Genomic DNA, 12,470 nt, shown 5'->3' with positions numbered 1-12,470 from the left:
AAACGCTCCTCCAACTCTGGCCTCTTAAGCACCCCAATTTTAATCGCTCCACCACTGGCGGCCGTGCCTTCAGCTGCCTGGGCCCGAAGCTCTGGAATTCCTTCCCTAAACCTCTCCGCCTTTTCCAACGCTCTTTAAAACCTACCTCTTTGACCAAGCTTTCTGGTCACCTGCCCTAATCTCTCCATTTGCGGCTCGGCGTCAAATCTTGTCTGATGACACTCCTGTGAAGAGCCTTGGTACGTTTTACTACGATAAAGGCGCTATATAAATGCAAAGGTGAGAGTGCTACCCATTGAGCCACCCTGACACCAGAATCTGTGCCTCCACCACAAGGCAGTTATAATGTCATTGTATAATAATGCAGTTCAATAATTCACTGCAATGGTGCGATTAAATATAAATGATACAATTTTGAAAATTATTGCAAAGTACCATTTGCAAATATGAGCACTGTAAATTGTGGCAATGAACTAGGTGTGGAAGCCTTTGCACAAATTCAACACCTAAGCAAACGCTCAGGGAGACTGTCATGTCTCAATTATTATGGCATGTTGGCCTTCATAGCGAAGGGTTTTGAGTACAGGAGCAGGGATGTGTTACTACAGTTGTACAGGGCCTTGGTGAGGCCACACCTGGAGTATTGTGTACAGTTTTGGTCTCCTAACTTGAGGAAGGACATTCTTGCTATTGAGGGAGTGCAGCGAAGGTTCACCAGACTGATTCCCGGGATGGCAGGACTGACATATCAAGAAAGACTGGATCAACTGGGCTTGTATTCACTGGAGTTCAAAAGAATGAGAGGGGATCTCATAGAAACGTTTAAAATTCTGACGGGTTTAGACAGGTTAGATGCAGGAAGAATGTTCCCAGTGTTGGGGAAGTCCAGAACCAGGGGTCACAGTCTAAGGATAAGGGGTAAGCCATTTAGGACCGAGATGAGGAGAAACTTCTTCACCCAGAGAGTGGTGAACCTGTGGAATTCTCTACCACAGAAAGTTGTTGAGGCCAATTCACTAAATATATTCAAAAAGGAGTTAGATGTAGTTCTTACTACTAGGGGGATCAAGGGGTATGGTGAGAAAGCAGGAAGGGGGTACTGAAGTTGCATGTTCAGCCATGAACTCATTAAATGGCGGTGCAGGCTAGAAGGGCTGAATGGCCTGCTCCTGCACCTATTTTCTATGTTTCTAAAGGGGCTGGCCGGGGGGTTGCGGGGCACATCTGTATTGTTACTTTTGTCAGCCGTGGCTCAGTGGGTAGCACCCTCACCTCTGAGTCAGAATGTTGTGGGTTCAAGTCCCACTCCAGAGACTTGAGCACAATAAATCTAGGCTGACACTCCCAGTGCAGTACTGAGGGAGCGCTGCACTGTCAGAGATGCCGTCTTTCAGATGAGATGGCACACCGGCACACCGAGACCCCGAGCCCTCTCAGATGGATGTAAAAGATCCCAGGGCACTATTTCGAAGAAGAGCAGGGGAGTTCTCCCAGGTGTCCTGGCCAATATTTAACCCTCAATCAGCATCACACAAAACACATTATCTGGGTCATTCGCACATTGCTGTTTGTGGGAGCTTGCTGTGCGCAAATTGGCTGCCGCGTTTCCCACATTACAACAGTGACTACACTCCAAAAGTATTTCATTGGCTGTAAAGCGCTTTGAGACGTCCGGTGGTCGTGAAAGGCACTATATAAATGCCAGTTTTTCTTTCTTTATGATATACAATCTACAAACTCCAATATTAGGATTTTCCTTCGACGGCCCAGCGATCCGACCTGGAGCTTTCTTGACTCACGACAACATCACATTTCATTTATATAGCGCCCTTACGGTAGCAAGGCGCTTCACAGGCGCGTTATCAGACAGAAAATATTCCATGCTTATAATCATGAGCAGATTGGTTTTGCCTCCTTCGCTCAGGGATATTGGGTCAGGGGGGATCAGCAATGAAGCCCTCGGCCTGGTCTGTGCGGCTCGGAGTCACGCGGGGCAGAGTATGCACCACAATGAGCCAATGGCGGCCATCTTTTCCCAGTCGCCATTTTACAGTCGGTTGCTAAGCATTAGACCCTCGGTTGCCCTCGGTTACGTAAAGGCACAGTTTGGTAAAGAATTATTGTCTCTAGCAGCGACTGCCTGCCTTTAAGAATTTTTGAAGAATCTGTCTGTCAGTAAGTAATAGGGGAAAACGCTTAGATGTGATGCATTGGGAGAGTGCGGCTCCCTTGTAATATGCGGCGAAATTAAACTTGACTTATATGGCTGCTAATCATATTATACAGCAACAGTTCTCCGCATTTGATTGTGGTAGTCTGCCATCCATTGCTGGGCTTTGGCTGTGTGGGGGGAGGGGAAGTGTGCATCGGAGAGGTTGGGGGTTTGGGGGCTCACATTAAGGCAGTGAGTGTCTAAGGCCAGAAAGGATCACTACGTTCAACCCCAGTTTGATGGAGTATTGTGTACAGTTTGGGTCTCCTTACCTAAGGAAGGGTATACTTGCCTTTGAGGGAGTGCAACAAAGGTCCACCAGATTGATTCCTGGGATGGCGAGATTGTCCTATGAGGAGAGATTGAGTAGACTAGGCCTATATTCTCTCGAGTTTAGAAGAATGCGAGGTGATCTCATTGAAACATACAAAATTCTTACAGGGCTTGACAGGGTAGATGCAGCGAGAATGTTTCCCCTGGCTGGGGAGTCTAGAACTAGGGGTCACAGTCTCAGGATAAGGGGTTGGCTATTTAGGACTGAGATAAGGAGAAACTTCTTCACTCAGAGGGTGGTGAATCTTTGGAATTCTCTACCCCTGAGGGCAGTGGAGGCTCAGTCGTTGAGTATATTCAAGACAGAGATCGATAGATTTTTGGATATTAAGGGAATGAAGGGATATGGGGGTAGTGCAGGAAAGTGGAGTTGAGGTAGAAGATCAGCCATGATCTCATTGAGTGTTGGAGCAGACTCGAGGGGCCGAATGGCCTACTCCTGCTCCTAATTCTTATGTTCTTATTAGGAACAGGGGGGCTATTCGGGCCCTCAGGCCTGATCCGCCATTCAATTAGATCGTGGGTGGTCCATTTACCCCGCCTTAGGTTCGCTTCCCTCGATACCCTCACCGTAAGAAAAATTAAAAGCTCAAATTGCTCCTTGCCCTCCCCACTTTTAGCGGGTGATTACCAGATTTCTCCAACCCTTTCTTTCTGGAGAGCAGCAGACCAAGTTTGATTAGTGGGGCTATGAGGATGAAGGAAAGGAAAGGCTTAAATTTATGCTGGGCCTCCCAAAGTGCTTTATAGCCAATGAAATACTTTTTGAAGCGTAGTCACTGTGGAAACAACAACAACTTGTATTGATATAGCGCCTTTAACGGCCCCAAGATGCTTCACAGAAGTGTTATGAGATAAAAAATTTGACACCGAGCCGCATAAGTAGAAATTAGGGCAGATGACCAAAAGCTTGATCAAAGAGGTAGGTTTTAAGGAGCGTCTTCAAGGAGGAAAGAGAGGCAGAGAGGTGGAGAGGTTTAGGAAGGGTGTTCCAGAGCTTGGGGCCCAGGCAACAGAAGGCACGGCTGTTAAGTCCTGATTCTAATGCACTGACTTACACGAGACACATGCTGAAGTCAAGGTCACTCAGGACTACACCTTTAATTCACAGCTCTCCAGTGCTGCACTTGCCCGAGACCTCCCTTTATATACCTCAGTGGGACAGGTATGGAGTGTCTCCTGCAAGTGCACCCCTGGTGGTAAGGTATGCTTATTGTTACAGGTCATATCCAGTTACAGTCATGTATAGCATGGTAAGATTCAGTTATATACAGTAATGTGAGATACATGACAACGGCCATCAATGGTTGAGCGATTATAATCAGGGATGCTCAAGAGGGCAGAATTAGAGGAGCGCAGACATCTCGGGGGGTTTTGGGGGCTGGAGGAGATTACAGAGATAGGGTGATAAGTGAACAGGTTTGGAAAAAAAAAACTACTTGCATTTATATAGCGCCTTTCATGACCACCGGACGATTGGACGTCCCAAAGCACTTTACAGCCGCACCTCCGTCACGATCACCCACCAAATCCCAGCCACGATTCCTCATCACTCCTCCGCCCCGATCACTCGTCGCAAGTCCGCCACGACCTTCCCGCTCCTCCGCTGTACCAGGGCCCCGCCGATGCTCCTGCCCACGCGCCGAATGGCGACCTGGGTCCTGATGGTATAACCCAGTCACACACCTCGATACCGTCGCAGCTCTTTATATAGCCCAAACCTGCGGAGATGTTCTCTCTCAGATGTCCCACTATCTTTATCGAGCTTCCCCTTAAACGCATCTGTGCTAGTCGCCTCGATCAATGTTGCTGTTATGCTGCGCGGCCATGTGACCACACAGCGCTCTGCAGCTCCCACGCAGCCGACGCACCGGCCTTTAAACGGGAAATAACCGCACAGGCGCAGTCTTTTGAATTGGGCCACACAGCCCTTTAAAGGGGCCGCGCACCCAAAAAATATTAAAGGGAACATTGGCCTCAACCACTCCCTGTGATAGCAAGTTCCACATTCTCACCACTCTCTGGGTGAAGAAGTTTCTCCTGAATTCCCTGTCGGATTTATTAGTGACTTAACTTACATTAATGATTCCTAGATGTGGATTGCCCCACAAGTGGAAAGATCTTCTCTCCGTTTACCCTATCAAACCCCTGCCATAATCTTAATGGCCCCCTATCAGGTCTCCCCCTCAGCCTTCTCTTTCCCAGCCTGTACAGTCGTTCCCTGATAGTTCTAGTGCAGTGCTGAGGCAGTGCCGCACTGTCGGAGGTGCCGTCTTTCGGATGAGACGTTAAACCGAGGCCCCGTCTGCCCTCTCAGGTGGATGTAAAAGATCCCACGGCACTATTTCGAAGAAGAGCAGGGGGAGTTCTCCCCGGTGTCCTGGGGCCAATATTTATCCTTCAATCAACATTAACAAAAAAACAGATTATCTGGTCATTATCACATTGTTGTTTGTGGGAGCTTGCTGTGCGCAAATTGGCTGCCGCGTTTCCCACAATACAACAGTGACTACACCCCAAAATTACTTAATTGGCTGTAAAGTGCTTTGAGACATCCAGTGGTCGTGAAAGGCGCTATATAAATGCAAGTCTTTCTTTCCAACCTGGGACCTCAGTCGTGGTTTTGCTGATATATTTCCTGCTGCTGATATCTCTATTCAGCTGGTCTCAAGCCTCCGTCTACACATCTTTCGAGACGACTGCCTGGCAGTGCCCAGAAATCGCCACGGGACTTTCCGATATGCGCCCCCCATCCCCACGGGCAGCGGATGAGGGGGTTCCAAACCGTGATGCCAGTGTGTGCCCCCACTTACTGAGTCCGTCCTGCCCTCGGTGGCAAAATCGAACGTAGGGACAGGAGGAGGCCACTCAGCCCCTCGAGCCCGTTCTGCCGTTCAATGAGATCACGGCTGATCCCGATCTTAACTCCTTGGTTCCGTAACAAAAAATCTATCAATCCTGGTTTTGAAATTATCACTTGACCACCTCTTCTCCCCACCCGCCCCCTGCCCCCACCTCCCCACCCCCACCCGCGCCCCCGCCACCCAGCCTCTTTAGCTTTTTAAGCAGAGAGTTCCAGATATTTACTTCTAAGATAACATCAACAGTGTCCTTTGCTGCAGAAATCCAGCAGCAGCAGCTAGCCCTCAGCACTCGGTGAGATAGCACATCCCCTGGATGTCATGGCCATTGTTTACAGCTCCCTTATTCAGCAGTAAAACCACACAAATGAACTCTCCCCTTGCTGCTCCCACGGTGCGCTTCAGTCCCAGAGGGAGCTTTGGGCAGAGTATCTGCAACAGACTTAAAATCCTACTCGTATAGAGACGTGCTTCAATGGAAAAAATATCCCCCCCCTTGCACCATAGCAGGAGCTGTTGTCTAAACGCTTTGAGAAATATGTAAGGTTGTTACAGCTTTTGCTAATTACAGTGATCTCTATAAATCATCAGATACTTACAGCAATGTCACAGAATCAAAGCAAGACTTGTTAAATGACTTGTCGAATATTCCGAGCACAATGTTTTTAAAAAGAAAAAAAAACACTTACAGACTTTAACAAGAAGAGACTAGATTTCAGCCAGTTATGGTTCAGTTACACTGGATTCTAGCTGCCTGCAAAGCTTCCTTTCAGAGAGCATCATACGCACACATACTTCATGGTCTGATGAGAACACAGATCACATCAACACTAAGCACTGATATTAGCTGGGGCTCCGCCTCTCACTCTCTCTCTCCACATTCCCCAGGCTCTTTCACCCTGCCTCCTGTCACTCCCCGAGCAGCTCACTCCTGTTCCCTCACCAATCCGCGGTGCTGTTCAGTTGGAGTTATTTTTTTCTCTCTCTTTTCCCCCACTGCTCCCCCCCCCCACCTGCCCCACACACACTTGCTCTGCCAAATCTTTCACAAAATGTCCGCAGTATTTTAGTAGCCTGAGCTTCAAGCTGCTGGTTGCCTCTCAGTCAAGACAGAAACAGCCTGTTAATGACCGAAATACTGCTGCAAGGGGCCAGAACACACAAAATCGCACAGCACACAGAAGGAATAATATCCCCAGCCCCCTGTACTGGAATCATAGAAATTTACAGCACCGAAGGAGGCCATTTCGGCCCATCGTGTCCGCACCGGCCGACAAAGAGCTATCCAGCCTAATCCCACTGTCCAGCTCTGGGTCCGTAGCCCTGCAGGTTACGGCACTTCAGGTGCACATCCAGGTACTTTTTAAATGCGATGAGGGTTTCTGCCTCTACCACCTTTTCAGGCCGTGAGTTCCAGACCCCCACCACCCTCTGGGTGAAAACATTTCCCCTCATAATCCCCTCTAAACCTCCCCCCAATTACTTTAAATCTATGTCCCCTGGTTGTTGACCCCTCTGCTAAGGGAAATAGGTCCTTCCTAACCACTCTATCCAGGCCCCTCATAATTGTATACACCTCAATAAGGTCTCCCCTCAGCCTCCTCTGTTCCAAAGAAAACAAACCCAGCCTCTTGGCTAAAATTCTCCAGTCCAGGCAGCATCCTCATAAATGGGTTCAGACGAGGGGTCATCGACCCGAAACATTAACTCTGCTTCCTCTCCACAGATGCTGCCTGACCCGCTGAGATTTCCATCATTTTCTGTTTTTATTTCAGATTCCAGCATCCACAGTATTTTGCTTTTATATCCTCATAAATCTCCTCTGAACTGTGCTGGGAAAAATGTATGCAGACTATTGGACTGTTAGGCCAGCCTCCAGTTCTTAGCTCTGTTATCCTCTCAGTGTCCGTGTCTCACATACATATTTGAGTAATTTGAGCTTATCCAAAACTCTGCTGTCTATATCTGATCTCGCACCAATTTTCCGCTTGCTAATTGTCTCCCGGTCCGGTAACGCCTCGATTTCTAAATACTCATCGTCGTGTTCAAAACCCTCCTTGGCCTCGCCCCCTCCTTATCTCTGTAAACTCCTCCAGCCCCACAACCCCGCCCCCCCCCCGAGATCCCTGCGCTCCTCCAATTCTGGTCTCTGAGCATCGCCGTGCCTTCAGTTGCCTGGGCCCCAAGCTCTGGAACTCCCTCAATAAACCTCTCTGCCTCTCTTTTCTCCTTTAAGACGCTCCTTAAAACCTACCTCTTTGACCAAGCTTTTGGTCACCCGGCCTAGTATCTTTTCATGTGGCTCACTGTCAAATTATGTTTGATAATCGTTCCTGTGAACGCCTTGGGACATTTTACTACGTTAAAGGCGCTATATAAATGCAAGTTGTTGGTGTGAAGCCAGTGTATATTTTGAGCAGACAGTCCAAACAGCGAGTGTAATGTAATTGGGAAAATAGACAGAGGGGGAGATGAGGAGACATTTTATTACGGAACAAGTTGTTATGATCTGGAACGCGCTGCCTGAAAGGGCGGTGGAAGCAGATTCAATAGCAACTTTCAAAATGCAATTGAACATATACTGGAGAACAAAATTATTTACAGGGCTATGGGGAAAGAGCAGGGGGGAGTGGGACTGATTGGATCACTCTTTCAAAGAGGCAACACAGGTACGATGGGCCGAATGGCCTCCTTCTGTGCTGTTTGATTGTATGAAGTAATGCCCCATCTACTGAGCTGCAACAATGAGCCACCACCTTACCTCAGAGGAGCCTCCTCTCTTGCACCTATGGGTGTTTGTCCACTTCCCACAACTGCCAGCCCGTGGATCCGCTTCAGTAAAATTCTCAAGTTAAAGCCAAACTAGGAGACATTTCGTGCTGTAGGCCCCAGTGTCAGTTGTGGCTCAGTGGGTAGCGCACTCGCCTCTAAGGTTGTGGGTTCAAGTCTCACTCCAGGGACTTCAGCACAAAAAAAATCCAGGCTGACACTCCCAGTGCTGTGCTGAGGGAGTGCTGCACTGCCGGAGGTGCCGTCTTTCAGATGAGATGTTAAACCGAGTCCCCCGTCTGCTCTCTCAGGTGGATGAAAAGGAACTATTTTGAAGAAGTGCAGGGAGTTATTGGCCCTGGCCAATGTTTATCCCTCAATCAACATAACTAAAAACACAGATGATCTGGTCATTATCACATTGCTGTTTGTGGGAGCTTGCTGTGCACAAATTGGCTGCCACGTTTCCCACATTATAACAGTGACTACACTCCAAGAGTACTTCATTGGCTGTAAAAGTGCTTTGAGACATCCGATGATCGTGATAGGCACTATATAAATGCAAGTCTTTTTTTTTTCATTTTCTTGGCCACATGGATCTCTTAAGAAAATGCCGACTGATTTCACAGAGGAGCTTTACTTTCCAACAAACTTTTGTTGCAAGGATCTGGGCGAGAGGCAAGCCCACGTTCCTGTGTGTGTGTGTGTGTGTGTCACACAGCCTCCCCTTTACTATTGCATCTGGAGCCCAAACAGAAAGATCCTGACTGCATCTCTGTAACTCCTCAAGAGCAGAGCCCAGTGAAACAGGAAATGTTTTCACCGTATTTATCTGATCTTGTTGGCACGATCCATAATTAACTCTTGGTAATCATTATATTCCTCCCTTCAAATATGGTGCCCGTTATAGAAAGCTTTCCAGAAACTTAAAATAGGATCATCAGCACACAAATCCTGGCAGAAAAACCATCAAATAATTTTAATTTATCCTTCATATATGTCTAGGTAACAGCAAGGTCTCCTTAGATACTGAATAGCCGGTCACGACATATGAAATTCGTAACTCCTCAGACAATTGAGCAGTCTGTGCCCGCATGCAGCAAGACCCGAACAACATTCAGCCTTGGGCTGGTAAGTTGCAAGTAACAATCGCACCACACAAGTGCCAGGCAATGACTATCTCCAACAAGCGGGAATCTAATCACCGCCCCTTGATATTCAACAGCATTCCCATCGCCGAATCCCCCACCATCAACATCCTGGGGGTTATCATTGACCAGAAACGTAACTGGACCAGCCACATAAATACTGTGGCAACAAGAGTAGGCCAGAGGCTGGGTATTCTGCGGCGAGTGTCTCACCTCCTGACTCCCCAAAGCCTTTCCACCATCTACAAGGGACAAGTCAGGAGTGTGATGGAATACTCTCCACTTGCCTGGATGAGTGCAGCTCCAACAATACTCAAGAAGCTCGACACCATCCAGGACAAAGCAGCCCGCTCGATCGGCACCCCATCCACCACCTTCAACACTCACTCCCTCCACCACCGGCGCACCGAGGCTGCAGTGTGCACCATCTACAAGATGCACTGCAGCAACTCGCCAAGGCTTCTTCTGCAGCACCTCCCAAACCCGCGACCTCTACCACCTCGAAGGACAAGGGCAGCAGGCGCGTGGGAACACCATCACCTCCACGTTCCCCTCCCAGTCACACACCATCCTGACTTGGAAATATATCGGCCGTTCCTTCATCATCGCTGGGTCAGAATCCTGGAACTCCCTCCCTAACAGCACTGTGGGAATACCTTCATCATCATAGGCAGTCCCTTGAATGAGGATGACTTGCTTCCACATGAGTTCGCAGATGTTTCTGTTATGTCTTTAATACTCTTGTGAATGACTCTACGAGGTCTAGTATTGTACTTGAGCTGTTGTGACCTTGGTCCGATTTATTGTAGCTCCAGAGTGAGGCACAAGCATGGTGGGCAGCATTTTATACTAGGCCCTGCACACCTATGCAGGTGACCCTCAGGTCTCCCACCGCAGTGCCCTCTGGTGGCACACCTTATGTGACTATACAGTTTGTATACATGGTCTACATACATGACAGTTTCAATGAAGGACCCGATGTTCCAGTCCTGAACTCCAATTGAAAGGGTGGAAGATGCCTGTGCGTGGATTTTTTTAACGTGTGGTGACTGTTACACATCAGCCACCACACGGGCTTGACAGAGCCAGGCCTTTATCCAGTGGCAAGGGTTAACCAGGACGACTGGAGACCAGCTCTGCTGCATGGACCTAGTGCGCACACATATCGCAGTGTGGGCTGGGCCCGTGCTGCCCCTGGGCCCTCGGCTCTTCTGGGCCCCGTACCCTCATTCGCCGCACCTCCGCCACGATCCCCCACCACACCTCCGCATCAAACACTTGCCGAACCTCCGCCACATACAAGTGTGCGACAATTTCGAGGTGGGCAACCGGGTGACATCATCAAAACCCAGGTTGCCGTTTGGAGCATGGGCAGGGACATCGGCGGAGCCCAGGTACAGCGGAGGAGCGGAAAGGAGTATCTTCACCACACGGACAGCAGCGGTTGATTTTCTAGATGAATGATGTGGTGATGGTTGGCTGGTTGGGGTTTGAGGTCCTGGGATCCTGATGTAATCTTGTAGATGGTGAAGCACCACAAGGCACTGACGCACAAGGCAGGAGAGACTCGTGCATCACGGCAATAACTATTACTGCTCCATGAGCCACCTGCGTACGCACAGAGTGTGTGACAAAGTCCCAGAGAGTTAGACGTCCAACACAGCAGATTCCACCAGCGAGGGTGTGTCACATATTTCATCTGCATAACAAACTCTAGCATATTTCTTCATAACTTGCTAAACCTGCTCGCACTTCGAGAAGGGGGACTAAGTAGTTGGTCAGTTTAGCAACTTTACAGGTCTCAAATTCACGACTCCTTTTTACGTATCAATCAGTTGTTAAGGACACATTCTCCAGCCTGGACATATTAGTGGATCTCAGCCTAAAGAAAGAAAAACTTGCATTTATATAGTGCCTTTCATGACCACCAGACATCTCAAAGCACTTTACAGCCAATGAAGTACTTTTGGAATGTGGGAACAGCAATGTGATAATGACCAGATAATGTTTTTTTCCTTATGTTGATTGAGGGATAAATATTGGTCAGGACACCGGGGATAACTCCCCTGCTCTTCTTCGGAATAGTGCCGTGGGATCTTTTGAGAGAGCAGACGGGACCCTCGGTTTAACATCTCATCCGAAAGGCGACATCTCCCTCAGCACTGCACTGGGAGTGTCAGCTGAGATTATTTTTCTGCTCAAGTCCCTGCAGTGGGATTATGAACCCACAACCTTCTGACTCAGAGGTGAGAGTGCTACCCACTGAGCCACGGCCAACACTAGCCTAGTCTGTAGTAAGGATGGTTCGATTAGCTCCTGTGTCCCCGAACTAGGAAATATCTACCAGAATGACATCCTGACCCTAATGTGGTGAGTGAAATTGGACAATTCTGTGATGCCTTTCAAGGTGAAAAAAAAAGTTGTGTTCTCAACCATCTCGGTCCCAGTTTCTGGAATTCCATCCCAAGACACTACCATCTCACCACCTCCCTCTACTCCTTTGAGGCCCTCCTGAAGACCCACCTCTTCGACCGTGCTTTTGCTCACCCTTTCCGAATCACTCCTTTCCATTTCTCCTTAATTCCTCTCTTGGGATACATGTTTGCATTAAAGATGATATATAAAGGCGAGTTATCGCTGTCGATGTCTGTCCAAGCTTACAAGTGAACAATGAATAGTGAACAGATACCAGAGCACTTGAATGATGGAAGAAAAAATATAAAGTTGCATTCATGGAAACATAGAAACATAGAAAATAGGTGCAGGAGTAGGCCATTCGGCCCTTCAAGCCTGCACCGCCATTCAACAAGATCATGGCTGATCACCCACCCCAGCACCTCCCCCCCATGCCCCCTCCACACTCCCCGACCCCCTCAGCCGCAAGAACCACATCCAACTCCCTCCCAAACACATCCAACGAATGGGCACCAACAACTCTCCGCGGCAGGGAACCCCACAGGCCAACTACTCCCCCAAATAGCCCACCCCCCCATCACAAGAGCATGCCAACCCCAGCTCCAGACCCACCCAACACCGGGAACACTCCCCCCGCACCCAACCCACCCCGTCCCGTCCCGTCAGAATCCTTCCCAAATGCCGAACACCCCCGGATGTCGAGCCCCCAGCCTCGGCCCCCCCGGAGCCACG

General features: G+C 48.9%; 1 protein-coding gene across 1 annotated transcript in view; it reads right to left on the bottom strand.

The window, feature by feature from the left end:
- LOC139228306 (cyclin-dependent kinase 18-like) overlaps nucleotides 1-6,111 on the bottom strand; it is a 135,779-nt gene extending 129,668 nt beyond the window's left edge. Inside the window, exon 1 of the mRNA XM_070859486.1 lies at nucleotides 6,096-6,111. The gene's annotated coding sequence lies outside the window, so the exon portion shown is untranslated. The remainder of the gene's footprint in view (nucleotides 1-6,095) is intronic.
- Between the last annotated feature and the right edge of the window lie 6,359 nt (nucleotides 6,112-12,470).

The sequence above is a fragment of the Pristiophorus japonicus genome, chromosome 17 (assembly GCF_044704955.1).
Source record: "Pristiophorus japonicus isolate sPriJap1 chromosome 17, sPriJap1.hap1, whole genome shotgun sequence".
Taxonomy (NCBI): Eukaryota; Metazoa; Chordata; class Chondrichthyes; family Pristiophoridae; genus Pristiophorus; species Pristiophorus japonicus.
The sequence above is the reverse complement of the archived record's forward strand: the minus strand, read 5'-3'. Positions and strand labels throughout refer to the sequence as shown.